The sequence below is a fragment of the Prosopis cineraria genome, unplaced genomic scaffold (assembly GCF_029017545.1).
Source record: "Prosopis cineraria cultivar Desert tree isolate PC_DT_omini unplaced genomic scaffold, ASM2901754v1 PC6, whole genome shotgun sequence".
In the NCBI taxonomy this organism is placed as follows: Eukaryota; Viridiplantae; Streptophyta; class Magnoliopsida; order Fabales; family Fabaceae; genus Prosopis; species Prosopis cineraria.
The window spans coordinates 23,650,750-23,662,676 of NW_026555337.1; positions in this window are offsets into that span (position 1 = coordinate 23,650,750).

The following is an 11,927-nucleotide window of genomic DNA, read 5'->3' on the forward strand; positions in this document are numbered from 1 at the left end:
TCTCAAATACTATTCCTTGTACTCCAAATTTATTAAAAGTAAAACTTCTCTATTTTTTATACATTTTTAAGAGTACATTAGTAGTATTCTAAACTTAATTTTCATTTCTCACACCCCAATTTATAATAACAACACCTCCCTTAACAACTAAACCAATCTTCACTGCTAACAATATTTTATCACTTATCTCAAAAGTAAGGTAATTCATGGTTTTTCAAGTTGTAGAGGGTAAGGCTTATTATGGGTTTCAAAAAGAAAAGTCACATGGTTTTTCAATTTAAGGCTCAAAAAGGGTTTAGGTGAAAATAATTCAATAGGTAGGCTTGAAGGCTCACACGTATTTGAAGGAATGCCTAATGTAACATCATCCCCGATACTACCAAGCACACAGAACATCAAACATGGAACAACATTATCATAACTGAGATTACATTAATCCCATAAATAGTTATCATAACCTAAGGGTTAAAAGCATTTAAGAAAAAAAGAGATCCTGAGAAAACCCTTTTTAAAGATGGTTTGAGCTCAAACTAAATTTCAAAACCAGATACATAAGACAATGGAAGCATAAGAAATTCATCATGCTATAAAAAAAGAGCAACTATTTTTTTAGCCACAAAGGCACAGTACACTGCGGTGGACTATATAGAGGAAAATGTCCCTCTTTATGCCTCACATTGCAGCATGATGGATAATGCACCATGGTGCATGACCTCTGTCATGACATATAATTTATCACAATTTCTCATTTCCACTTAAACTATAGAATTTTCGCAAGTAGTTATAAATGAAAATAGCATTAACCTTCCAAATACTAAAACATTAAAACAACTTTTCATTCCACTTCATAAAACTTCAAAATCATAGTTTCATATTATTACTATGCTAGTACCAAAACATTAACTTTGAAATCTAACACACTAACATCCAGACACATAAAAAAGGAGATTAGACAATCCAGTTACCTTAATCCTTTTGTCACTAAAAGCCTTTTGTCACTAAAAGAATTATCGTGGTCAACCAACAGCTCCATATGTGTCTACTAGCACCACAATGCTTGATTCAAGGTTAATCTACAAGATTAAACCCTAAATTGTCATTCCACACACGAATTACCCCATTTATAACATCACTAGGGGTACCTATTATATTTAAAACCTCAATTTAGCTTCAGAAATTCTTCTAACACACTCCATTAATTTAATTTGACATCCCAACACATAGATAACACCATTACATTACTTGCATTACTCTTAGTCATCCAATTTCTACCTAGGGTTCATCCAAACCCTAACCAACAACTCTAAATTATTATATAATCCATAAATATAGGTTTAGAGGCTTGATTTAACTCCCTAGAACCTTAACTAAGGCAATGGGTTCAGCCATTATCCAAGAAAACACAAAATCAAAGCCCAAAATACCTTAATCCTCAGAAAATTCAAGTACAGGGAGAAGGAGAAGTATAGGAAGCTTACCCAAAGCTAAATCTTGTTCCAAATGCTTCTAAAGTAATCCTAAGGTTGAGCCTTAGCACCAACTTGTCATCTCCCGTTAACTCCTTTGTATTCTCTCTATTCTACATCTTATTTTCTGTCTAATTTCTTAGTCAGATACATGCAAAATTTTTCACATGTGCCGCGGTGCATTGGCTCATCTGTCGTGACACTTGGCACAGAGAACTCCACACACGTTTTGAATCTTTCTTTGTGCCATAGCCCACTCATACTCTAATCTAACCCTCTTCTAAGGCTGTCTAAGGATCCATTAGCTACATTAGTCTTCCTAAAATATCATTAACCAAAAATTCATATAATTTGAATAAAATACTCTTATAAATATTGGAAATTCCTAGTTGAAACTTAGGATGTTACAATTCTCCCCTCCTTTTAGGAATTTTGCCCTTAAAATTCAAGATCTCATATAATCACATACTTGCGATAATAAATGCGAGTATAACTTCCTCATTTTGTCCTCAGTCTCCCATGTTGCATCGCCGAGAGTCATCTTTTTCTAAAAGACCTTAACTAAATGAATAGTCTTATTTTTCAATTGTCGTTCCTTCATATCCACAATCCATTCTAGTTTGGCTCGATAAGTTAGATTTTCTTGCAATTCCACATCTTTCGATTCAATGATATGAGAAGGATCTAGGTGATATTTCTTCAATTGACTCACATGAAAAAACATCGTGAGCACCTGACAAAAAGCTTTAAGAACGTACAAAAGTGATGGAAATGTCTTCTCTTACTTTAGTCGGGTTGTCAATAAATTATTAAATTGATAATGAATTTATTATTTTATATTTTAGGTTGTGATGTTGTTTTGGATTGAATCTAAATGTCACCAAGTGCTTAAAAATTCCTTGATAAGTTATTTTAGAAATATGATTTATTTATTAGGAAATTTATGGAATCATTTGAAATATAAATGAGAAGTTGAAGAGGAGTAAGCTTTAGAATTATTGGAAAACTATCAAGTCAGTAAGTAATGTCCCAAATAATTCTTTTACAAAGTGGTTATAAGATTTCTTTATTTAAATTTTTATGTTATTCCTTTATAAGCTGTATAAATATTCTTGTCAATTTTAATTTTATGATTCATACAATCTTTTTTACTTACCTCACTTTTATATTAACTAATTTATTATGGAACTACTTTAGAATCATTAAGAATTATGTTATTGTTAAGAAATATTTGGATTCAGTACATTATTAACTGAATATTTATTCTAAACATTTCTATTGTTTAAATTTTATTATTTATAGTACAATTATTAATATGGTGATTTATGCATGGATAAAATTGAAAATAAAATTTGATAGTTGAATATTGTATTTTAAAACGAATGGTTTTCAACTAATGTTTAAACTCTATGCATGCTCGATTTAATTAGAGGGACTAAGTTCAGAATGCTGAATGCTAACGGTAGTTCTGTTGGCTCTTGGCACGTCATGGTACACCTAGTTAGTAAGGTGATTAGGAGGTGCTAGCCCCGTGCGACAGCCAATGCACGTGAAATGGAGGGATGACTATTTGTGAGCATAGTATTCGCGCTTGTTTCATGGGCTTTATGCTCATGCTTGTTTTCATGGCTTCAAGCTGTGCTTGTTAATTACTTACCCTTGTGGATTGTATATCCATACTTTTTAGTTATTTATCCTTGTAGACTTTGTGTCCACACTTATTAATCGTTCTGGTAAAGTCCTACTAAAAAGTAAATTTTTGGAAGCTTATTATTTTAAAATTTATTCTATTAAACAAACTGTTGTTTGATTGTATATGATTTTCTATGGCAAATTCCCTCCTAGATTGAACATAAAAATTTATTGTTTTGTATTAATTATTTACAAACATTTTCTTTTCTTGATTATATCATTGTTTAAATTCATTTTATATAATCTTATGAGTTGTATAGTTCTTTATAACCTAATAAATTTTAAAATTATTGATTTACTTCACAGTCATATTGTTGAGCAACTTTATCATTTATTGTTAGTTAAAATATGTGGTTTAATTTGCCGTTGATTTCTTTTAAATTAAATTTTATTAATTATTGCTTTTACATGTTTTATCTCTAATTTTGATTGAGATATTACTCGGTAGAAAATTTTCTTTGGTCTCGGATGTTGAAGTTGACCTTATGCCGTTTACTAATCATTGAGAGGTTATATTGTTTTTTGGAGCAATGGAAGCATATGTTTGTCATTTTGTTGATGTAAATATATATTGTCTTATGCAAATTGTAACTTAGTACTTCATGTATATCATAGTTAGATCCTGGACTTATTTTGTTATTGTGAAATCTACTAGTATAAAGCTAAGCTCCTTTCTAGTTTAGTTGACAAGTTTTGCTACTATAGAAATTTTAGGAAATCCTAATTATAGGGGAGACTATGCCAAAATTTATACAAAATGTTTAAAATTTTATCAACTTTATAATTATATATATATATATATATTTTTATATTAGAGACTTTTTTTTACTAGTATGGATTATTTATTGATATTTTATCTTAATATCTAGGTGATTAAGTCTTATGGAATGTGAGTTTATCTCATATTATGTGCCAGTCATATTTTTAACATCGAGACATGACATATATACACATGCTAAACATTTTTACTTAACTGAGAGATCCCCGTGGGGCCCAAGCACCCACTTTTCCTATCCAAGGTACCTTATTTGTACACAATTCACAATGCAACTACTTTGCATTTGCTTATAGAATCACACACACACACATACACACACATCAAAATAAAACATTTTTCTTGTAGTCAAAATTTGGTCTACCATATGAATCCTTCAAAACCACACCATAACAAAGTATCCTAACCACAAGTCTACAAGCAAATAAAAATTATACATTGGCATCCTATCCATCATGACAGCACTATTGAACCAACTTTTGGAGTACACAATTTCATCATCTGACCTCCGATCAGAGCAATTCCAAAGCCTACATCTCACTTTTAAAGAGTACTACTAGCATACCAAATTTTAAAAACATCCAACGAACGGATTGAAATTCGTGCATGTTGCAAATTCAGCCACTTTGTATCATGACAGCATTAAATAGCTGTCATGACAGCACCTCTAGACCAACTTTTGGAGTGCACCGTTTCTCCATATGATGTCTGACTGAAGTGATTCTAAAGCCCACACAAAGATTATAAAAAGTTTTACTTGTGACCTAAATTTCAAGAAAATCCAAAGGTCGGATTGAAAGTTGGACACCTAAATGCAAAAGTGCAGCTTTTTGATAAAAAACCATTTTCCAAATTGTCCAAATCTCATCCTAATAGTCACAAACCTATGGGAACGTACACGTCAAATAGGACTAAGAGTACCTAATAGAACATTTAAATGATGGAAAAAGCCTCTTATATCAAAATTTGACTACCCGAGTGTCATTCCTAAAATGAACCCTATGCCCCAAAATTTACAAATTATACAAGAGTGGTCAAAAACCATTCCAAATATCATATACACATATGAATACACACACTAAATATTTTCACTTGGCTCAGAGATCTTCGTGGGGCCCACACACCCACTCTCTCTATCCAAGGTATATGTTTGCCCATAGCATACCTTTTGCAATGCAACTACTTTGCATTTGCTTGTAGAATCACATATATACCAAAATGAATATTTGCCTGTAGTGAAAACTTGGTCTACTAAATAAATCCATCAAAACCATACACCATAACCAAATTTCCTAGCCACAAGTCTACAAACAGATAAAAATTCATACATAAGCCATACAATCCACACATATTCACACACATATATACATAGTCACATCCTACTGACACCTTAATCCTAAATACATTATAATAGATTTTTTCAAAAGAAAGGGGTTGCAAATCTTTACAATCCACAAATAACCCCTAGCTCTATTCCTTTCCCTGTCCACCACTAGTTTCTTTACTTGGACTTGAAAATATTAAAAAAAAAGAGGTGAGACAACCACAGTCTCAGTAACAAAGAAATCTACATTAATTATTACCAAGTAAGCCATAATCGAATAAATAAATAATAAATTAAATATAGTATATATTTTAACCATTTCAGATGCATGAATGCATGACATAAACCAGCATGGCCTTTCCTGACCTACAGAATACCCCCTGGCACTCTTTAACTCATAGTAAACCTTATACCTACTTGTACCTTCACAAGCACAAAACATAATCTAAGGCATGATCGAATCCACCTAACTGTCTGTACTCCTTCGACGTGAATCTTGAGCAGCCGAAGCTAACTCCTTCCTAGAGCCAGCCTGACTTACTTTCCATATGAGGGCTACCTTGGCCTAGGCACTAAACCTCACACTTTATATGTTAGATTCCCTCTCCCACTGAGAGGTGTCAAATACTTAATCCACTAACCACTTTAGTCACTGAGCCCATAATACGAAAGGCAACACTGAGTACTGACAGTGTGCTATAGAATATCATAAGTTCACATCTCCCCATTAGTAAACTCCCACGAGATCATGCCTTTCACTCTTGTCTACCTTTCCTGAGTATTGACCACTTCAACACTCTAAGGCAGTATAACAAATATCACTCCTCCCTTAAGCGGTTCCTTAGCCTCTCTAAGATACCTAACCCAATTACACTTCCTTAAATGTAACTTTCATTCTCTATAATTACACGACATGCAAACAACTTTGTTTATATAAAAATATTATTGTTAAATGAATAGAAAACATATATGCACTATTATCTAAGTAATACCTCATAAGTTTTTATAAAACACAATTAATTGTATTTAATCATTTAAAACATGAAATGCATGAAAGCTAGTAATATTTATTCAAAAATAGCTAAACAAATAAATAAGAAATATAAATTCCCCTATTACCTCAACCCTTTATATCAAAAGGATTTTCCCTTGTACAGAATGAAACTTAGCTTATTCTTTGTCCTCCAATTAAGTTCCACCAATAATTTCCTACAACATATAAGTGATTCATATCACTTTTCATGACAAATAGCATTAATGAATACTATAACTCATACCACACAACTTAGGTTAATGAGCCATAATCCAACCTAATGGTCCATATATTAAACCAACCATTCACATAGTGTCACTTAACCACCAAAACCATTTATTAGCCACCACTAGGCTAATTTACAATTCATATAATTTTTAATTAATTTAAAACCTTCACTTAGTGTCACCAACTTTTATCATTAACCCTTATAATGAAAACCAAACCTTAATTTAAATCTTATTGGATTCAAATAGCACAATTATAACTAAATCAATAGGCTTAAATCATTGAGGAGCAAAATCTAACCTCTTGGGATTTGACTTTTTCCCTAAAACTCCATTTTTCATCCAATTACCCACTCAAAACATTAGGGCATTATATAGAAACTCAAAACAACCTCCCAAGGACCCAAGGAAACTAAAGCTTACAAGAATAAAGCCTTTGAGATCAAATTTTAGAAATTTACTCTTCCAAAAATTGAAGAAAACCAAGAGGGAGAGAAGAGGATTGAAGTTGGGAGTTTACCTATCGTGTAGCCGAGCTTGCAATGGTCGCAAAGCCTCCCAGATCCAAACTTAGCTCCCTCTCTTTCTCCTCTTTTCTTCCTCTCTTTCGTCTCATGCTTCTTTCCTTTGGTTTCTTGTTTCATTTCTATGTGAATCTACTCTTAAAAAACTGATCCAAATAGTTTGGGAAAAATTATAAGGAAGGGCCCAACATTTCTTATTATAACATAAAAGCCTGGGTCAACTTTGGTAATTTTTCCATAGTTAAAAATAAAATAAAACTAAACTTTTGCTTAGTAAAATTCAAACTTTGGACCTCTATTAAATTATTCTTAATTTTAATTTAATTGTAAATATTTTATTTTAAAATAAACTCGAGTCTTAAAAATTTTGGGATGTTACATATCACATGCAATGGGTCTGGCTGGTACTTGTTCAACTGTGACACATGAAACACATTGTGTAGACTCACTAATTGAGGCAGCAACGGCAACTAATAAGGCACTAGCTCAACCTTCTTCAAAACCTCAAAAGGACCCATATACTAAGGGCACAACTTCTTAGCCTAAACCGAGCATCCAACGCCTGTTATTGGGGAACCTTGAGAAACACATGATCCCCAACCTTAAAAGACAAGTCCTTACGGCGATTATTTGCATAACTTTTTATCTACTATACGCTATAAGATGTTTTTGTTGGATCAGTTTGATTTTCTTTGTGGTCTCATCTACCATATCTAGCCCCATCAGTATCCTCTTACTCAACTCATACCAACAAAGAGATGATCTACACTGTCTATCATACAATGCCTCATATGAAGCCATCTGAATGCTAGCGTGATAACTATTATTGTAAGCAAATTATGCCAAAAGCAAGTGCTTATCCCATCTTCCCTAAAGCTCTAGGGCATAAGATCTCAACATATCCTCTAATGTCTGGATCGTCCGCTCAATCTTGTCATCTATATGTAGATGATAGGATGTACTAAACTTCAAATTCATGACCATAGCCCTTTGCATAGCCTACCATAAATTTGATGTAAATGGAGAATCCTAGTCTAAAACAATATCCCTTGGCATCTTGTGTAGTCACACAATCTCCTTGATGTTGATCTCAGGATACTTATCAACTATATATGTGGTCTTGACTAACAAGAAGTATGCTGACTTAGTCAAATGATCTACAATCACCGAGATAGAGTCAAAACTAGCCTAGGTTCTCGACATACTAGATACAAAATTCATTGAAATATTATTCTATTTCCATTTAAGAATCTCCAGAGGCTGTAACAACCCGATAGCTTCTGGTGCTCTATCTTGACCTTCTGATAGGTTAAATACTTACTAACATACTTCGTGAAATCCTTTTTCATGCCTGGAGACCATTAGTGATACTGCATGTCATGATACATCTTAGTAGCATCGGGATGAAGGGTGTAGCTACTACGATGCGCCTCATCCAACAATCAATTCCAAATAGACTCATTGTTGGGAACACACACCTTATCCTTGAAAACCACATACCCATCATCACTAAACCAATAGTCTATTATCTCACCATTCTCGACGTCTTGACTTATTTTTAGCAAAACTAGATCTTGAAGCTAAGCATCTTGTATCTCTTTCCAAAATTCATTAGAGATAACCATATTCTTAAGACCATTGAAGGAGAACTTAGTCATACCCAGAGAAGTCTTGACCAAAGACTCCATCAATCTATGCTCCCGAACTATCAAATAGGCCACATATAAGGTCTTGCGACTAAAAGTATCTACTACCATATTTGCTTTCCCTAGATGATACTCAAATTCAAAATTATAATCCTTGAGAAACTTTATCCAGTGCCTCTGTCTCATGTTTAGCTTTTTTTAACTCACTAAGTACTTGAGACTTTTATAGTCACTCAAGACCCTAAACTCTATTCTATAAAGATAATGGCGCTAGATCTTCAACGCAAAGACCACAGTAGCTAACTCGAGATTATGCGTTAGATAATTCTCCTTATGTGGCCTAAGCTGTTGAGATGCATATGCCATTGCCTTCTCATCTTGCATTAGAACACAACTAAGACCCTTATGAGAGGCATCATTATACACATCATAAGGCTTTTGAGGATCTAAAATCACCAACACCGGAGCTGTCATTAACCTTTCTTTTAACTTAAGAAAAGCTGTCTCCTACCTATCATCCCAAATAAACGACCTACCCTTCCTCATGAGCCTAGTCAAAGGCATCAAAATCTAAGAGAAACCCTTAATAAAGTGCCAGTAGTAACTTGCTAACCCCAGGGAACTACAAATCTCTATAATCAATTTCAATCTCTCCCATTGCAAACTACTTTAACCTTATGTAGATCAACCATAATACCATTTACCGACATAATATATCCCAAGAATTTAACCTCTCTCATCCAAAACTTGCATTTATTAAGGTTGGCATATAGCTTATGATCTCGCAGAAACTTTAGAATAGTCCTCAAGTGTTTGGCATGCTACTCCTCATCTTTGAAGTACATTAGTATATCATCAATAAAAACCACACAAATTGATTCGAGAAAGGCTGAAAGATATGGTTTCATATAGTCCATGCATTAGTCAACCCGAATAGCATAACTAAGAACTCATAATGGCCATATTGAGTCCTGAAAGCCATCTTTGTGATATCCTTCTCACTAACCCTCAGCTGGTGGTACCTTGAACATGAATCAATCTTAGAGAAAATCATGGCACCAACTAACTGATCTAAGAGATCATCGATACGAAGTAATGGGTACTTGTTCTATACTGTAACCTTATTCAACTACTTGTAATCAATACACAATCTCAAACTACCATCCTTCTTCTTCACGAATAAGATAGGGAATCCCCAAGTAGAAATATTGGGTCTAATAAATCCCTTATCTAACAAATCCTTAAGCTGCTTCTTCAACTCAACTATTTCTGAAAGAGCCATTTTGTAGAGAACTTTTGAAATTGGCTGTGTCCTCAGTACCAGGTCAATCGAGAATTCAACCTCACCCTTCAGAGGTAATCCTAACACATCTTCTGAAAATACCTCTGGGAACTCCCTAACAACCTCAATTTCATCCACTTTACCTACCTCAGACCCTTAGGTAGCAAGCACTACCACGTAAGCCTCACAACCCTACCCAATTAACTTCTCATCTTGTAAAGAAGAAAGAAAACAAGAATGACCAAGGTATTCATCGATCACCTCTAGCACTTCTGCTAAAGTCACGGTCTGAGCCACACAATCTAAGACAGCACCATGAGCTGTTAGCCAATCCATACTGATGATTAAATCAATCCTTTGTATAGGCAATTTGATCACATCCACCCAAGTCGATCACCCATTAAAATTCATTTTAGTCCTACGCACTATGCTGGATCAACCGACCAAATTAGAAGTAGAGGAAACTTCTATATCATGGGGTAATTAGTCAATAGGGATACCCATTTTATCTAAGTGCTCGACAAAAATAGAAGAATATCTCATACCAAAATCAAAAAAGCTTCTAAATCAAGGCCACAAATAGAAACCATACCAGTAATTAGATTTGATAACTTACTGGCCTCCTCCTAAGATACTGTGTATACTTTACTAGGAATCACATTCCTTCGATCTGAGCTCTCATGCAAATCAGGGCAATCATGGATTAAATGGCCAAACTTTCCATACTTGAAACAAAAAGTAGCAACTAGAAGGAACCCTGCCACATCTTCGCAAGGTGACCTAAAAATACTCAGAATCGAGGCCTAACTGGCCTGTAAAGAACTTGCTAGAGTATTTCAAGAGAAACGAGAACCCCCAGATCTCATATTACCACCTCGATTACCTTGAAATCTTAAACCTTTATTTAAATTTCGATTACTAGAAGCAAAAGAAGACCTAACTCTAAAGAAGCCACTAGAAGAAGAACCAGCTAAAACCCACTCTCTTAGATACACCACCAATAGGAGCCAACTTAGAAGAAAATTGACCTCATGTATCCCTACTCCAGCTACTCTCTATGTTTTGGCCTTGGTGAGCGGCAATTTTCAGACGATTGCACATTTTATCATATGTTGCCTCTCCTAGCAAAGATAGATACTAGCGGTACTCTGGTCTCATCTTGTTTAATAACCTCTTTACTTTTTACTTGCTATTATTAGAAGCATTTAAATAAGTCGAGAACTTAGATAGCTGATTGAATTTCCTTATAAAGGTCTCCTCGTCTAAGTCCCCCTGCTGAAAAGCATGAAACTCTGCCTCTTTCTCATCTTTGAAAGTTGGTGGGAAGTAAAAATTATAAAATCTTTCCTTGAATTTGGCCCAAGCCATAGATTTATCATCTGTGGGCTTAACAAAATCCCACCAATGCTTTGCTTCACTAACAAGTTGCGTTGTAGCCAAGATAACCCTTTGCTCAGATGTACATCTCACCACAGTAAATAGTTGCTCCATCTGACCCAACTACTCCTGAGCTTTCCCATCAAGCATACTACCATTATATGTGGTTAGATTGGAGCGAGAGAATTCCTTCCAAGGTTCGGATACGTCATCCTTTCAATTATCAGTAATTGGTCCATGAGCTCCCATGGCACTAAAAGCTCCCTACCCAACACCTAGGTCAACATGCTAATATGAAACAGCACGACCTCTAAGATTTTACTATATATCTACCATCACTTCAAGCAACTTAGTCATGACTGCATCTGTCCCTTGCAGTGGTGGTGGTGGTGGAGGTGGAGGTAAGGTGGAGGTAGAGGTGGTAGTCATTCCTCATTCCTCGGTCTACCTTTTCCCCTTCAATCCATGTCATAATTGAAAGGTGTATGATTGCATGCATACAAACCTTGCTCCCCTCCTAAAGGAACAAGCCAAAGAAAGAAAAACAATGTCAGTCCAGGTTAGTAGCATAACGGAAAGAG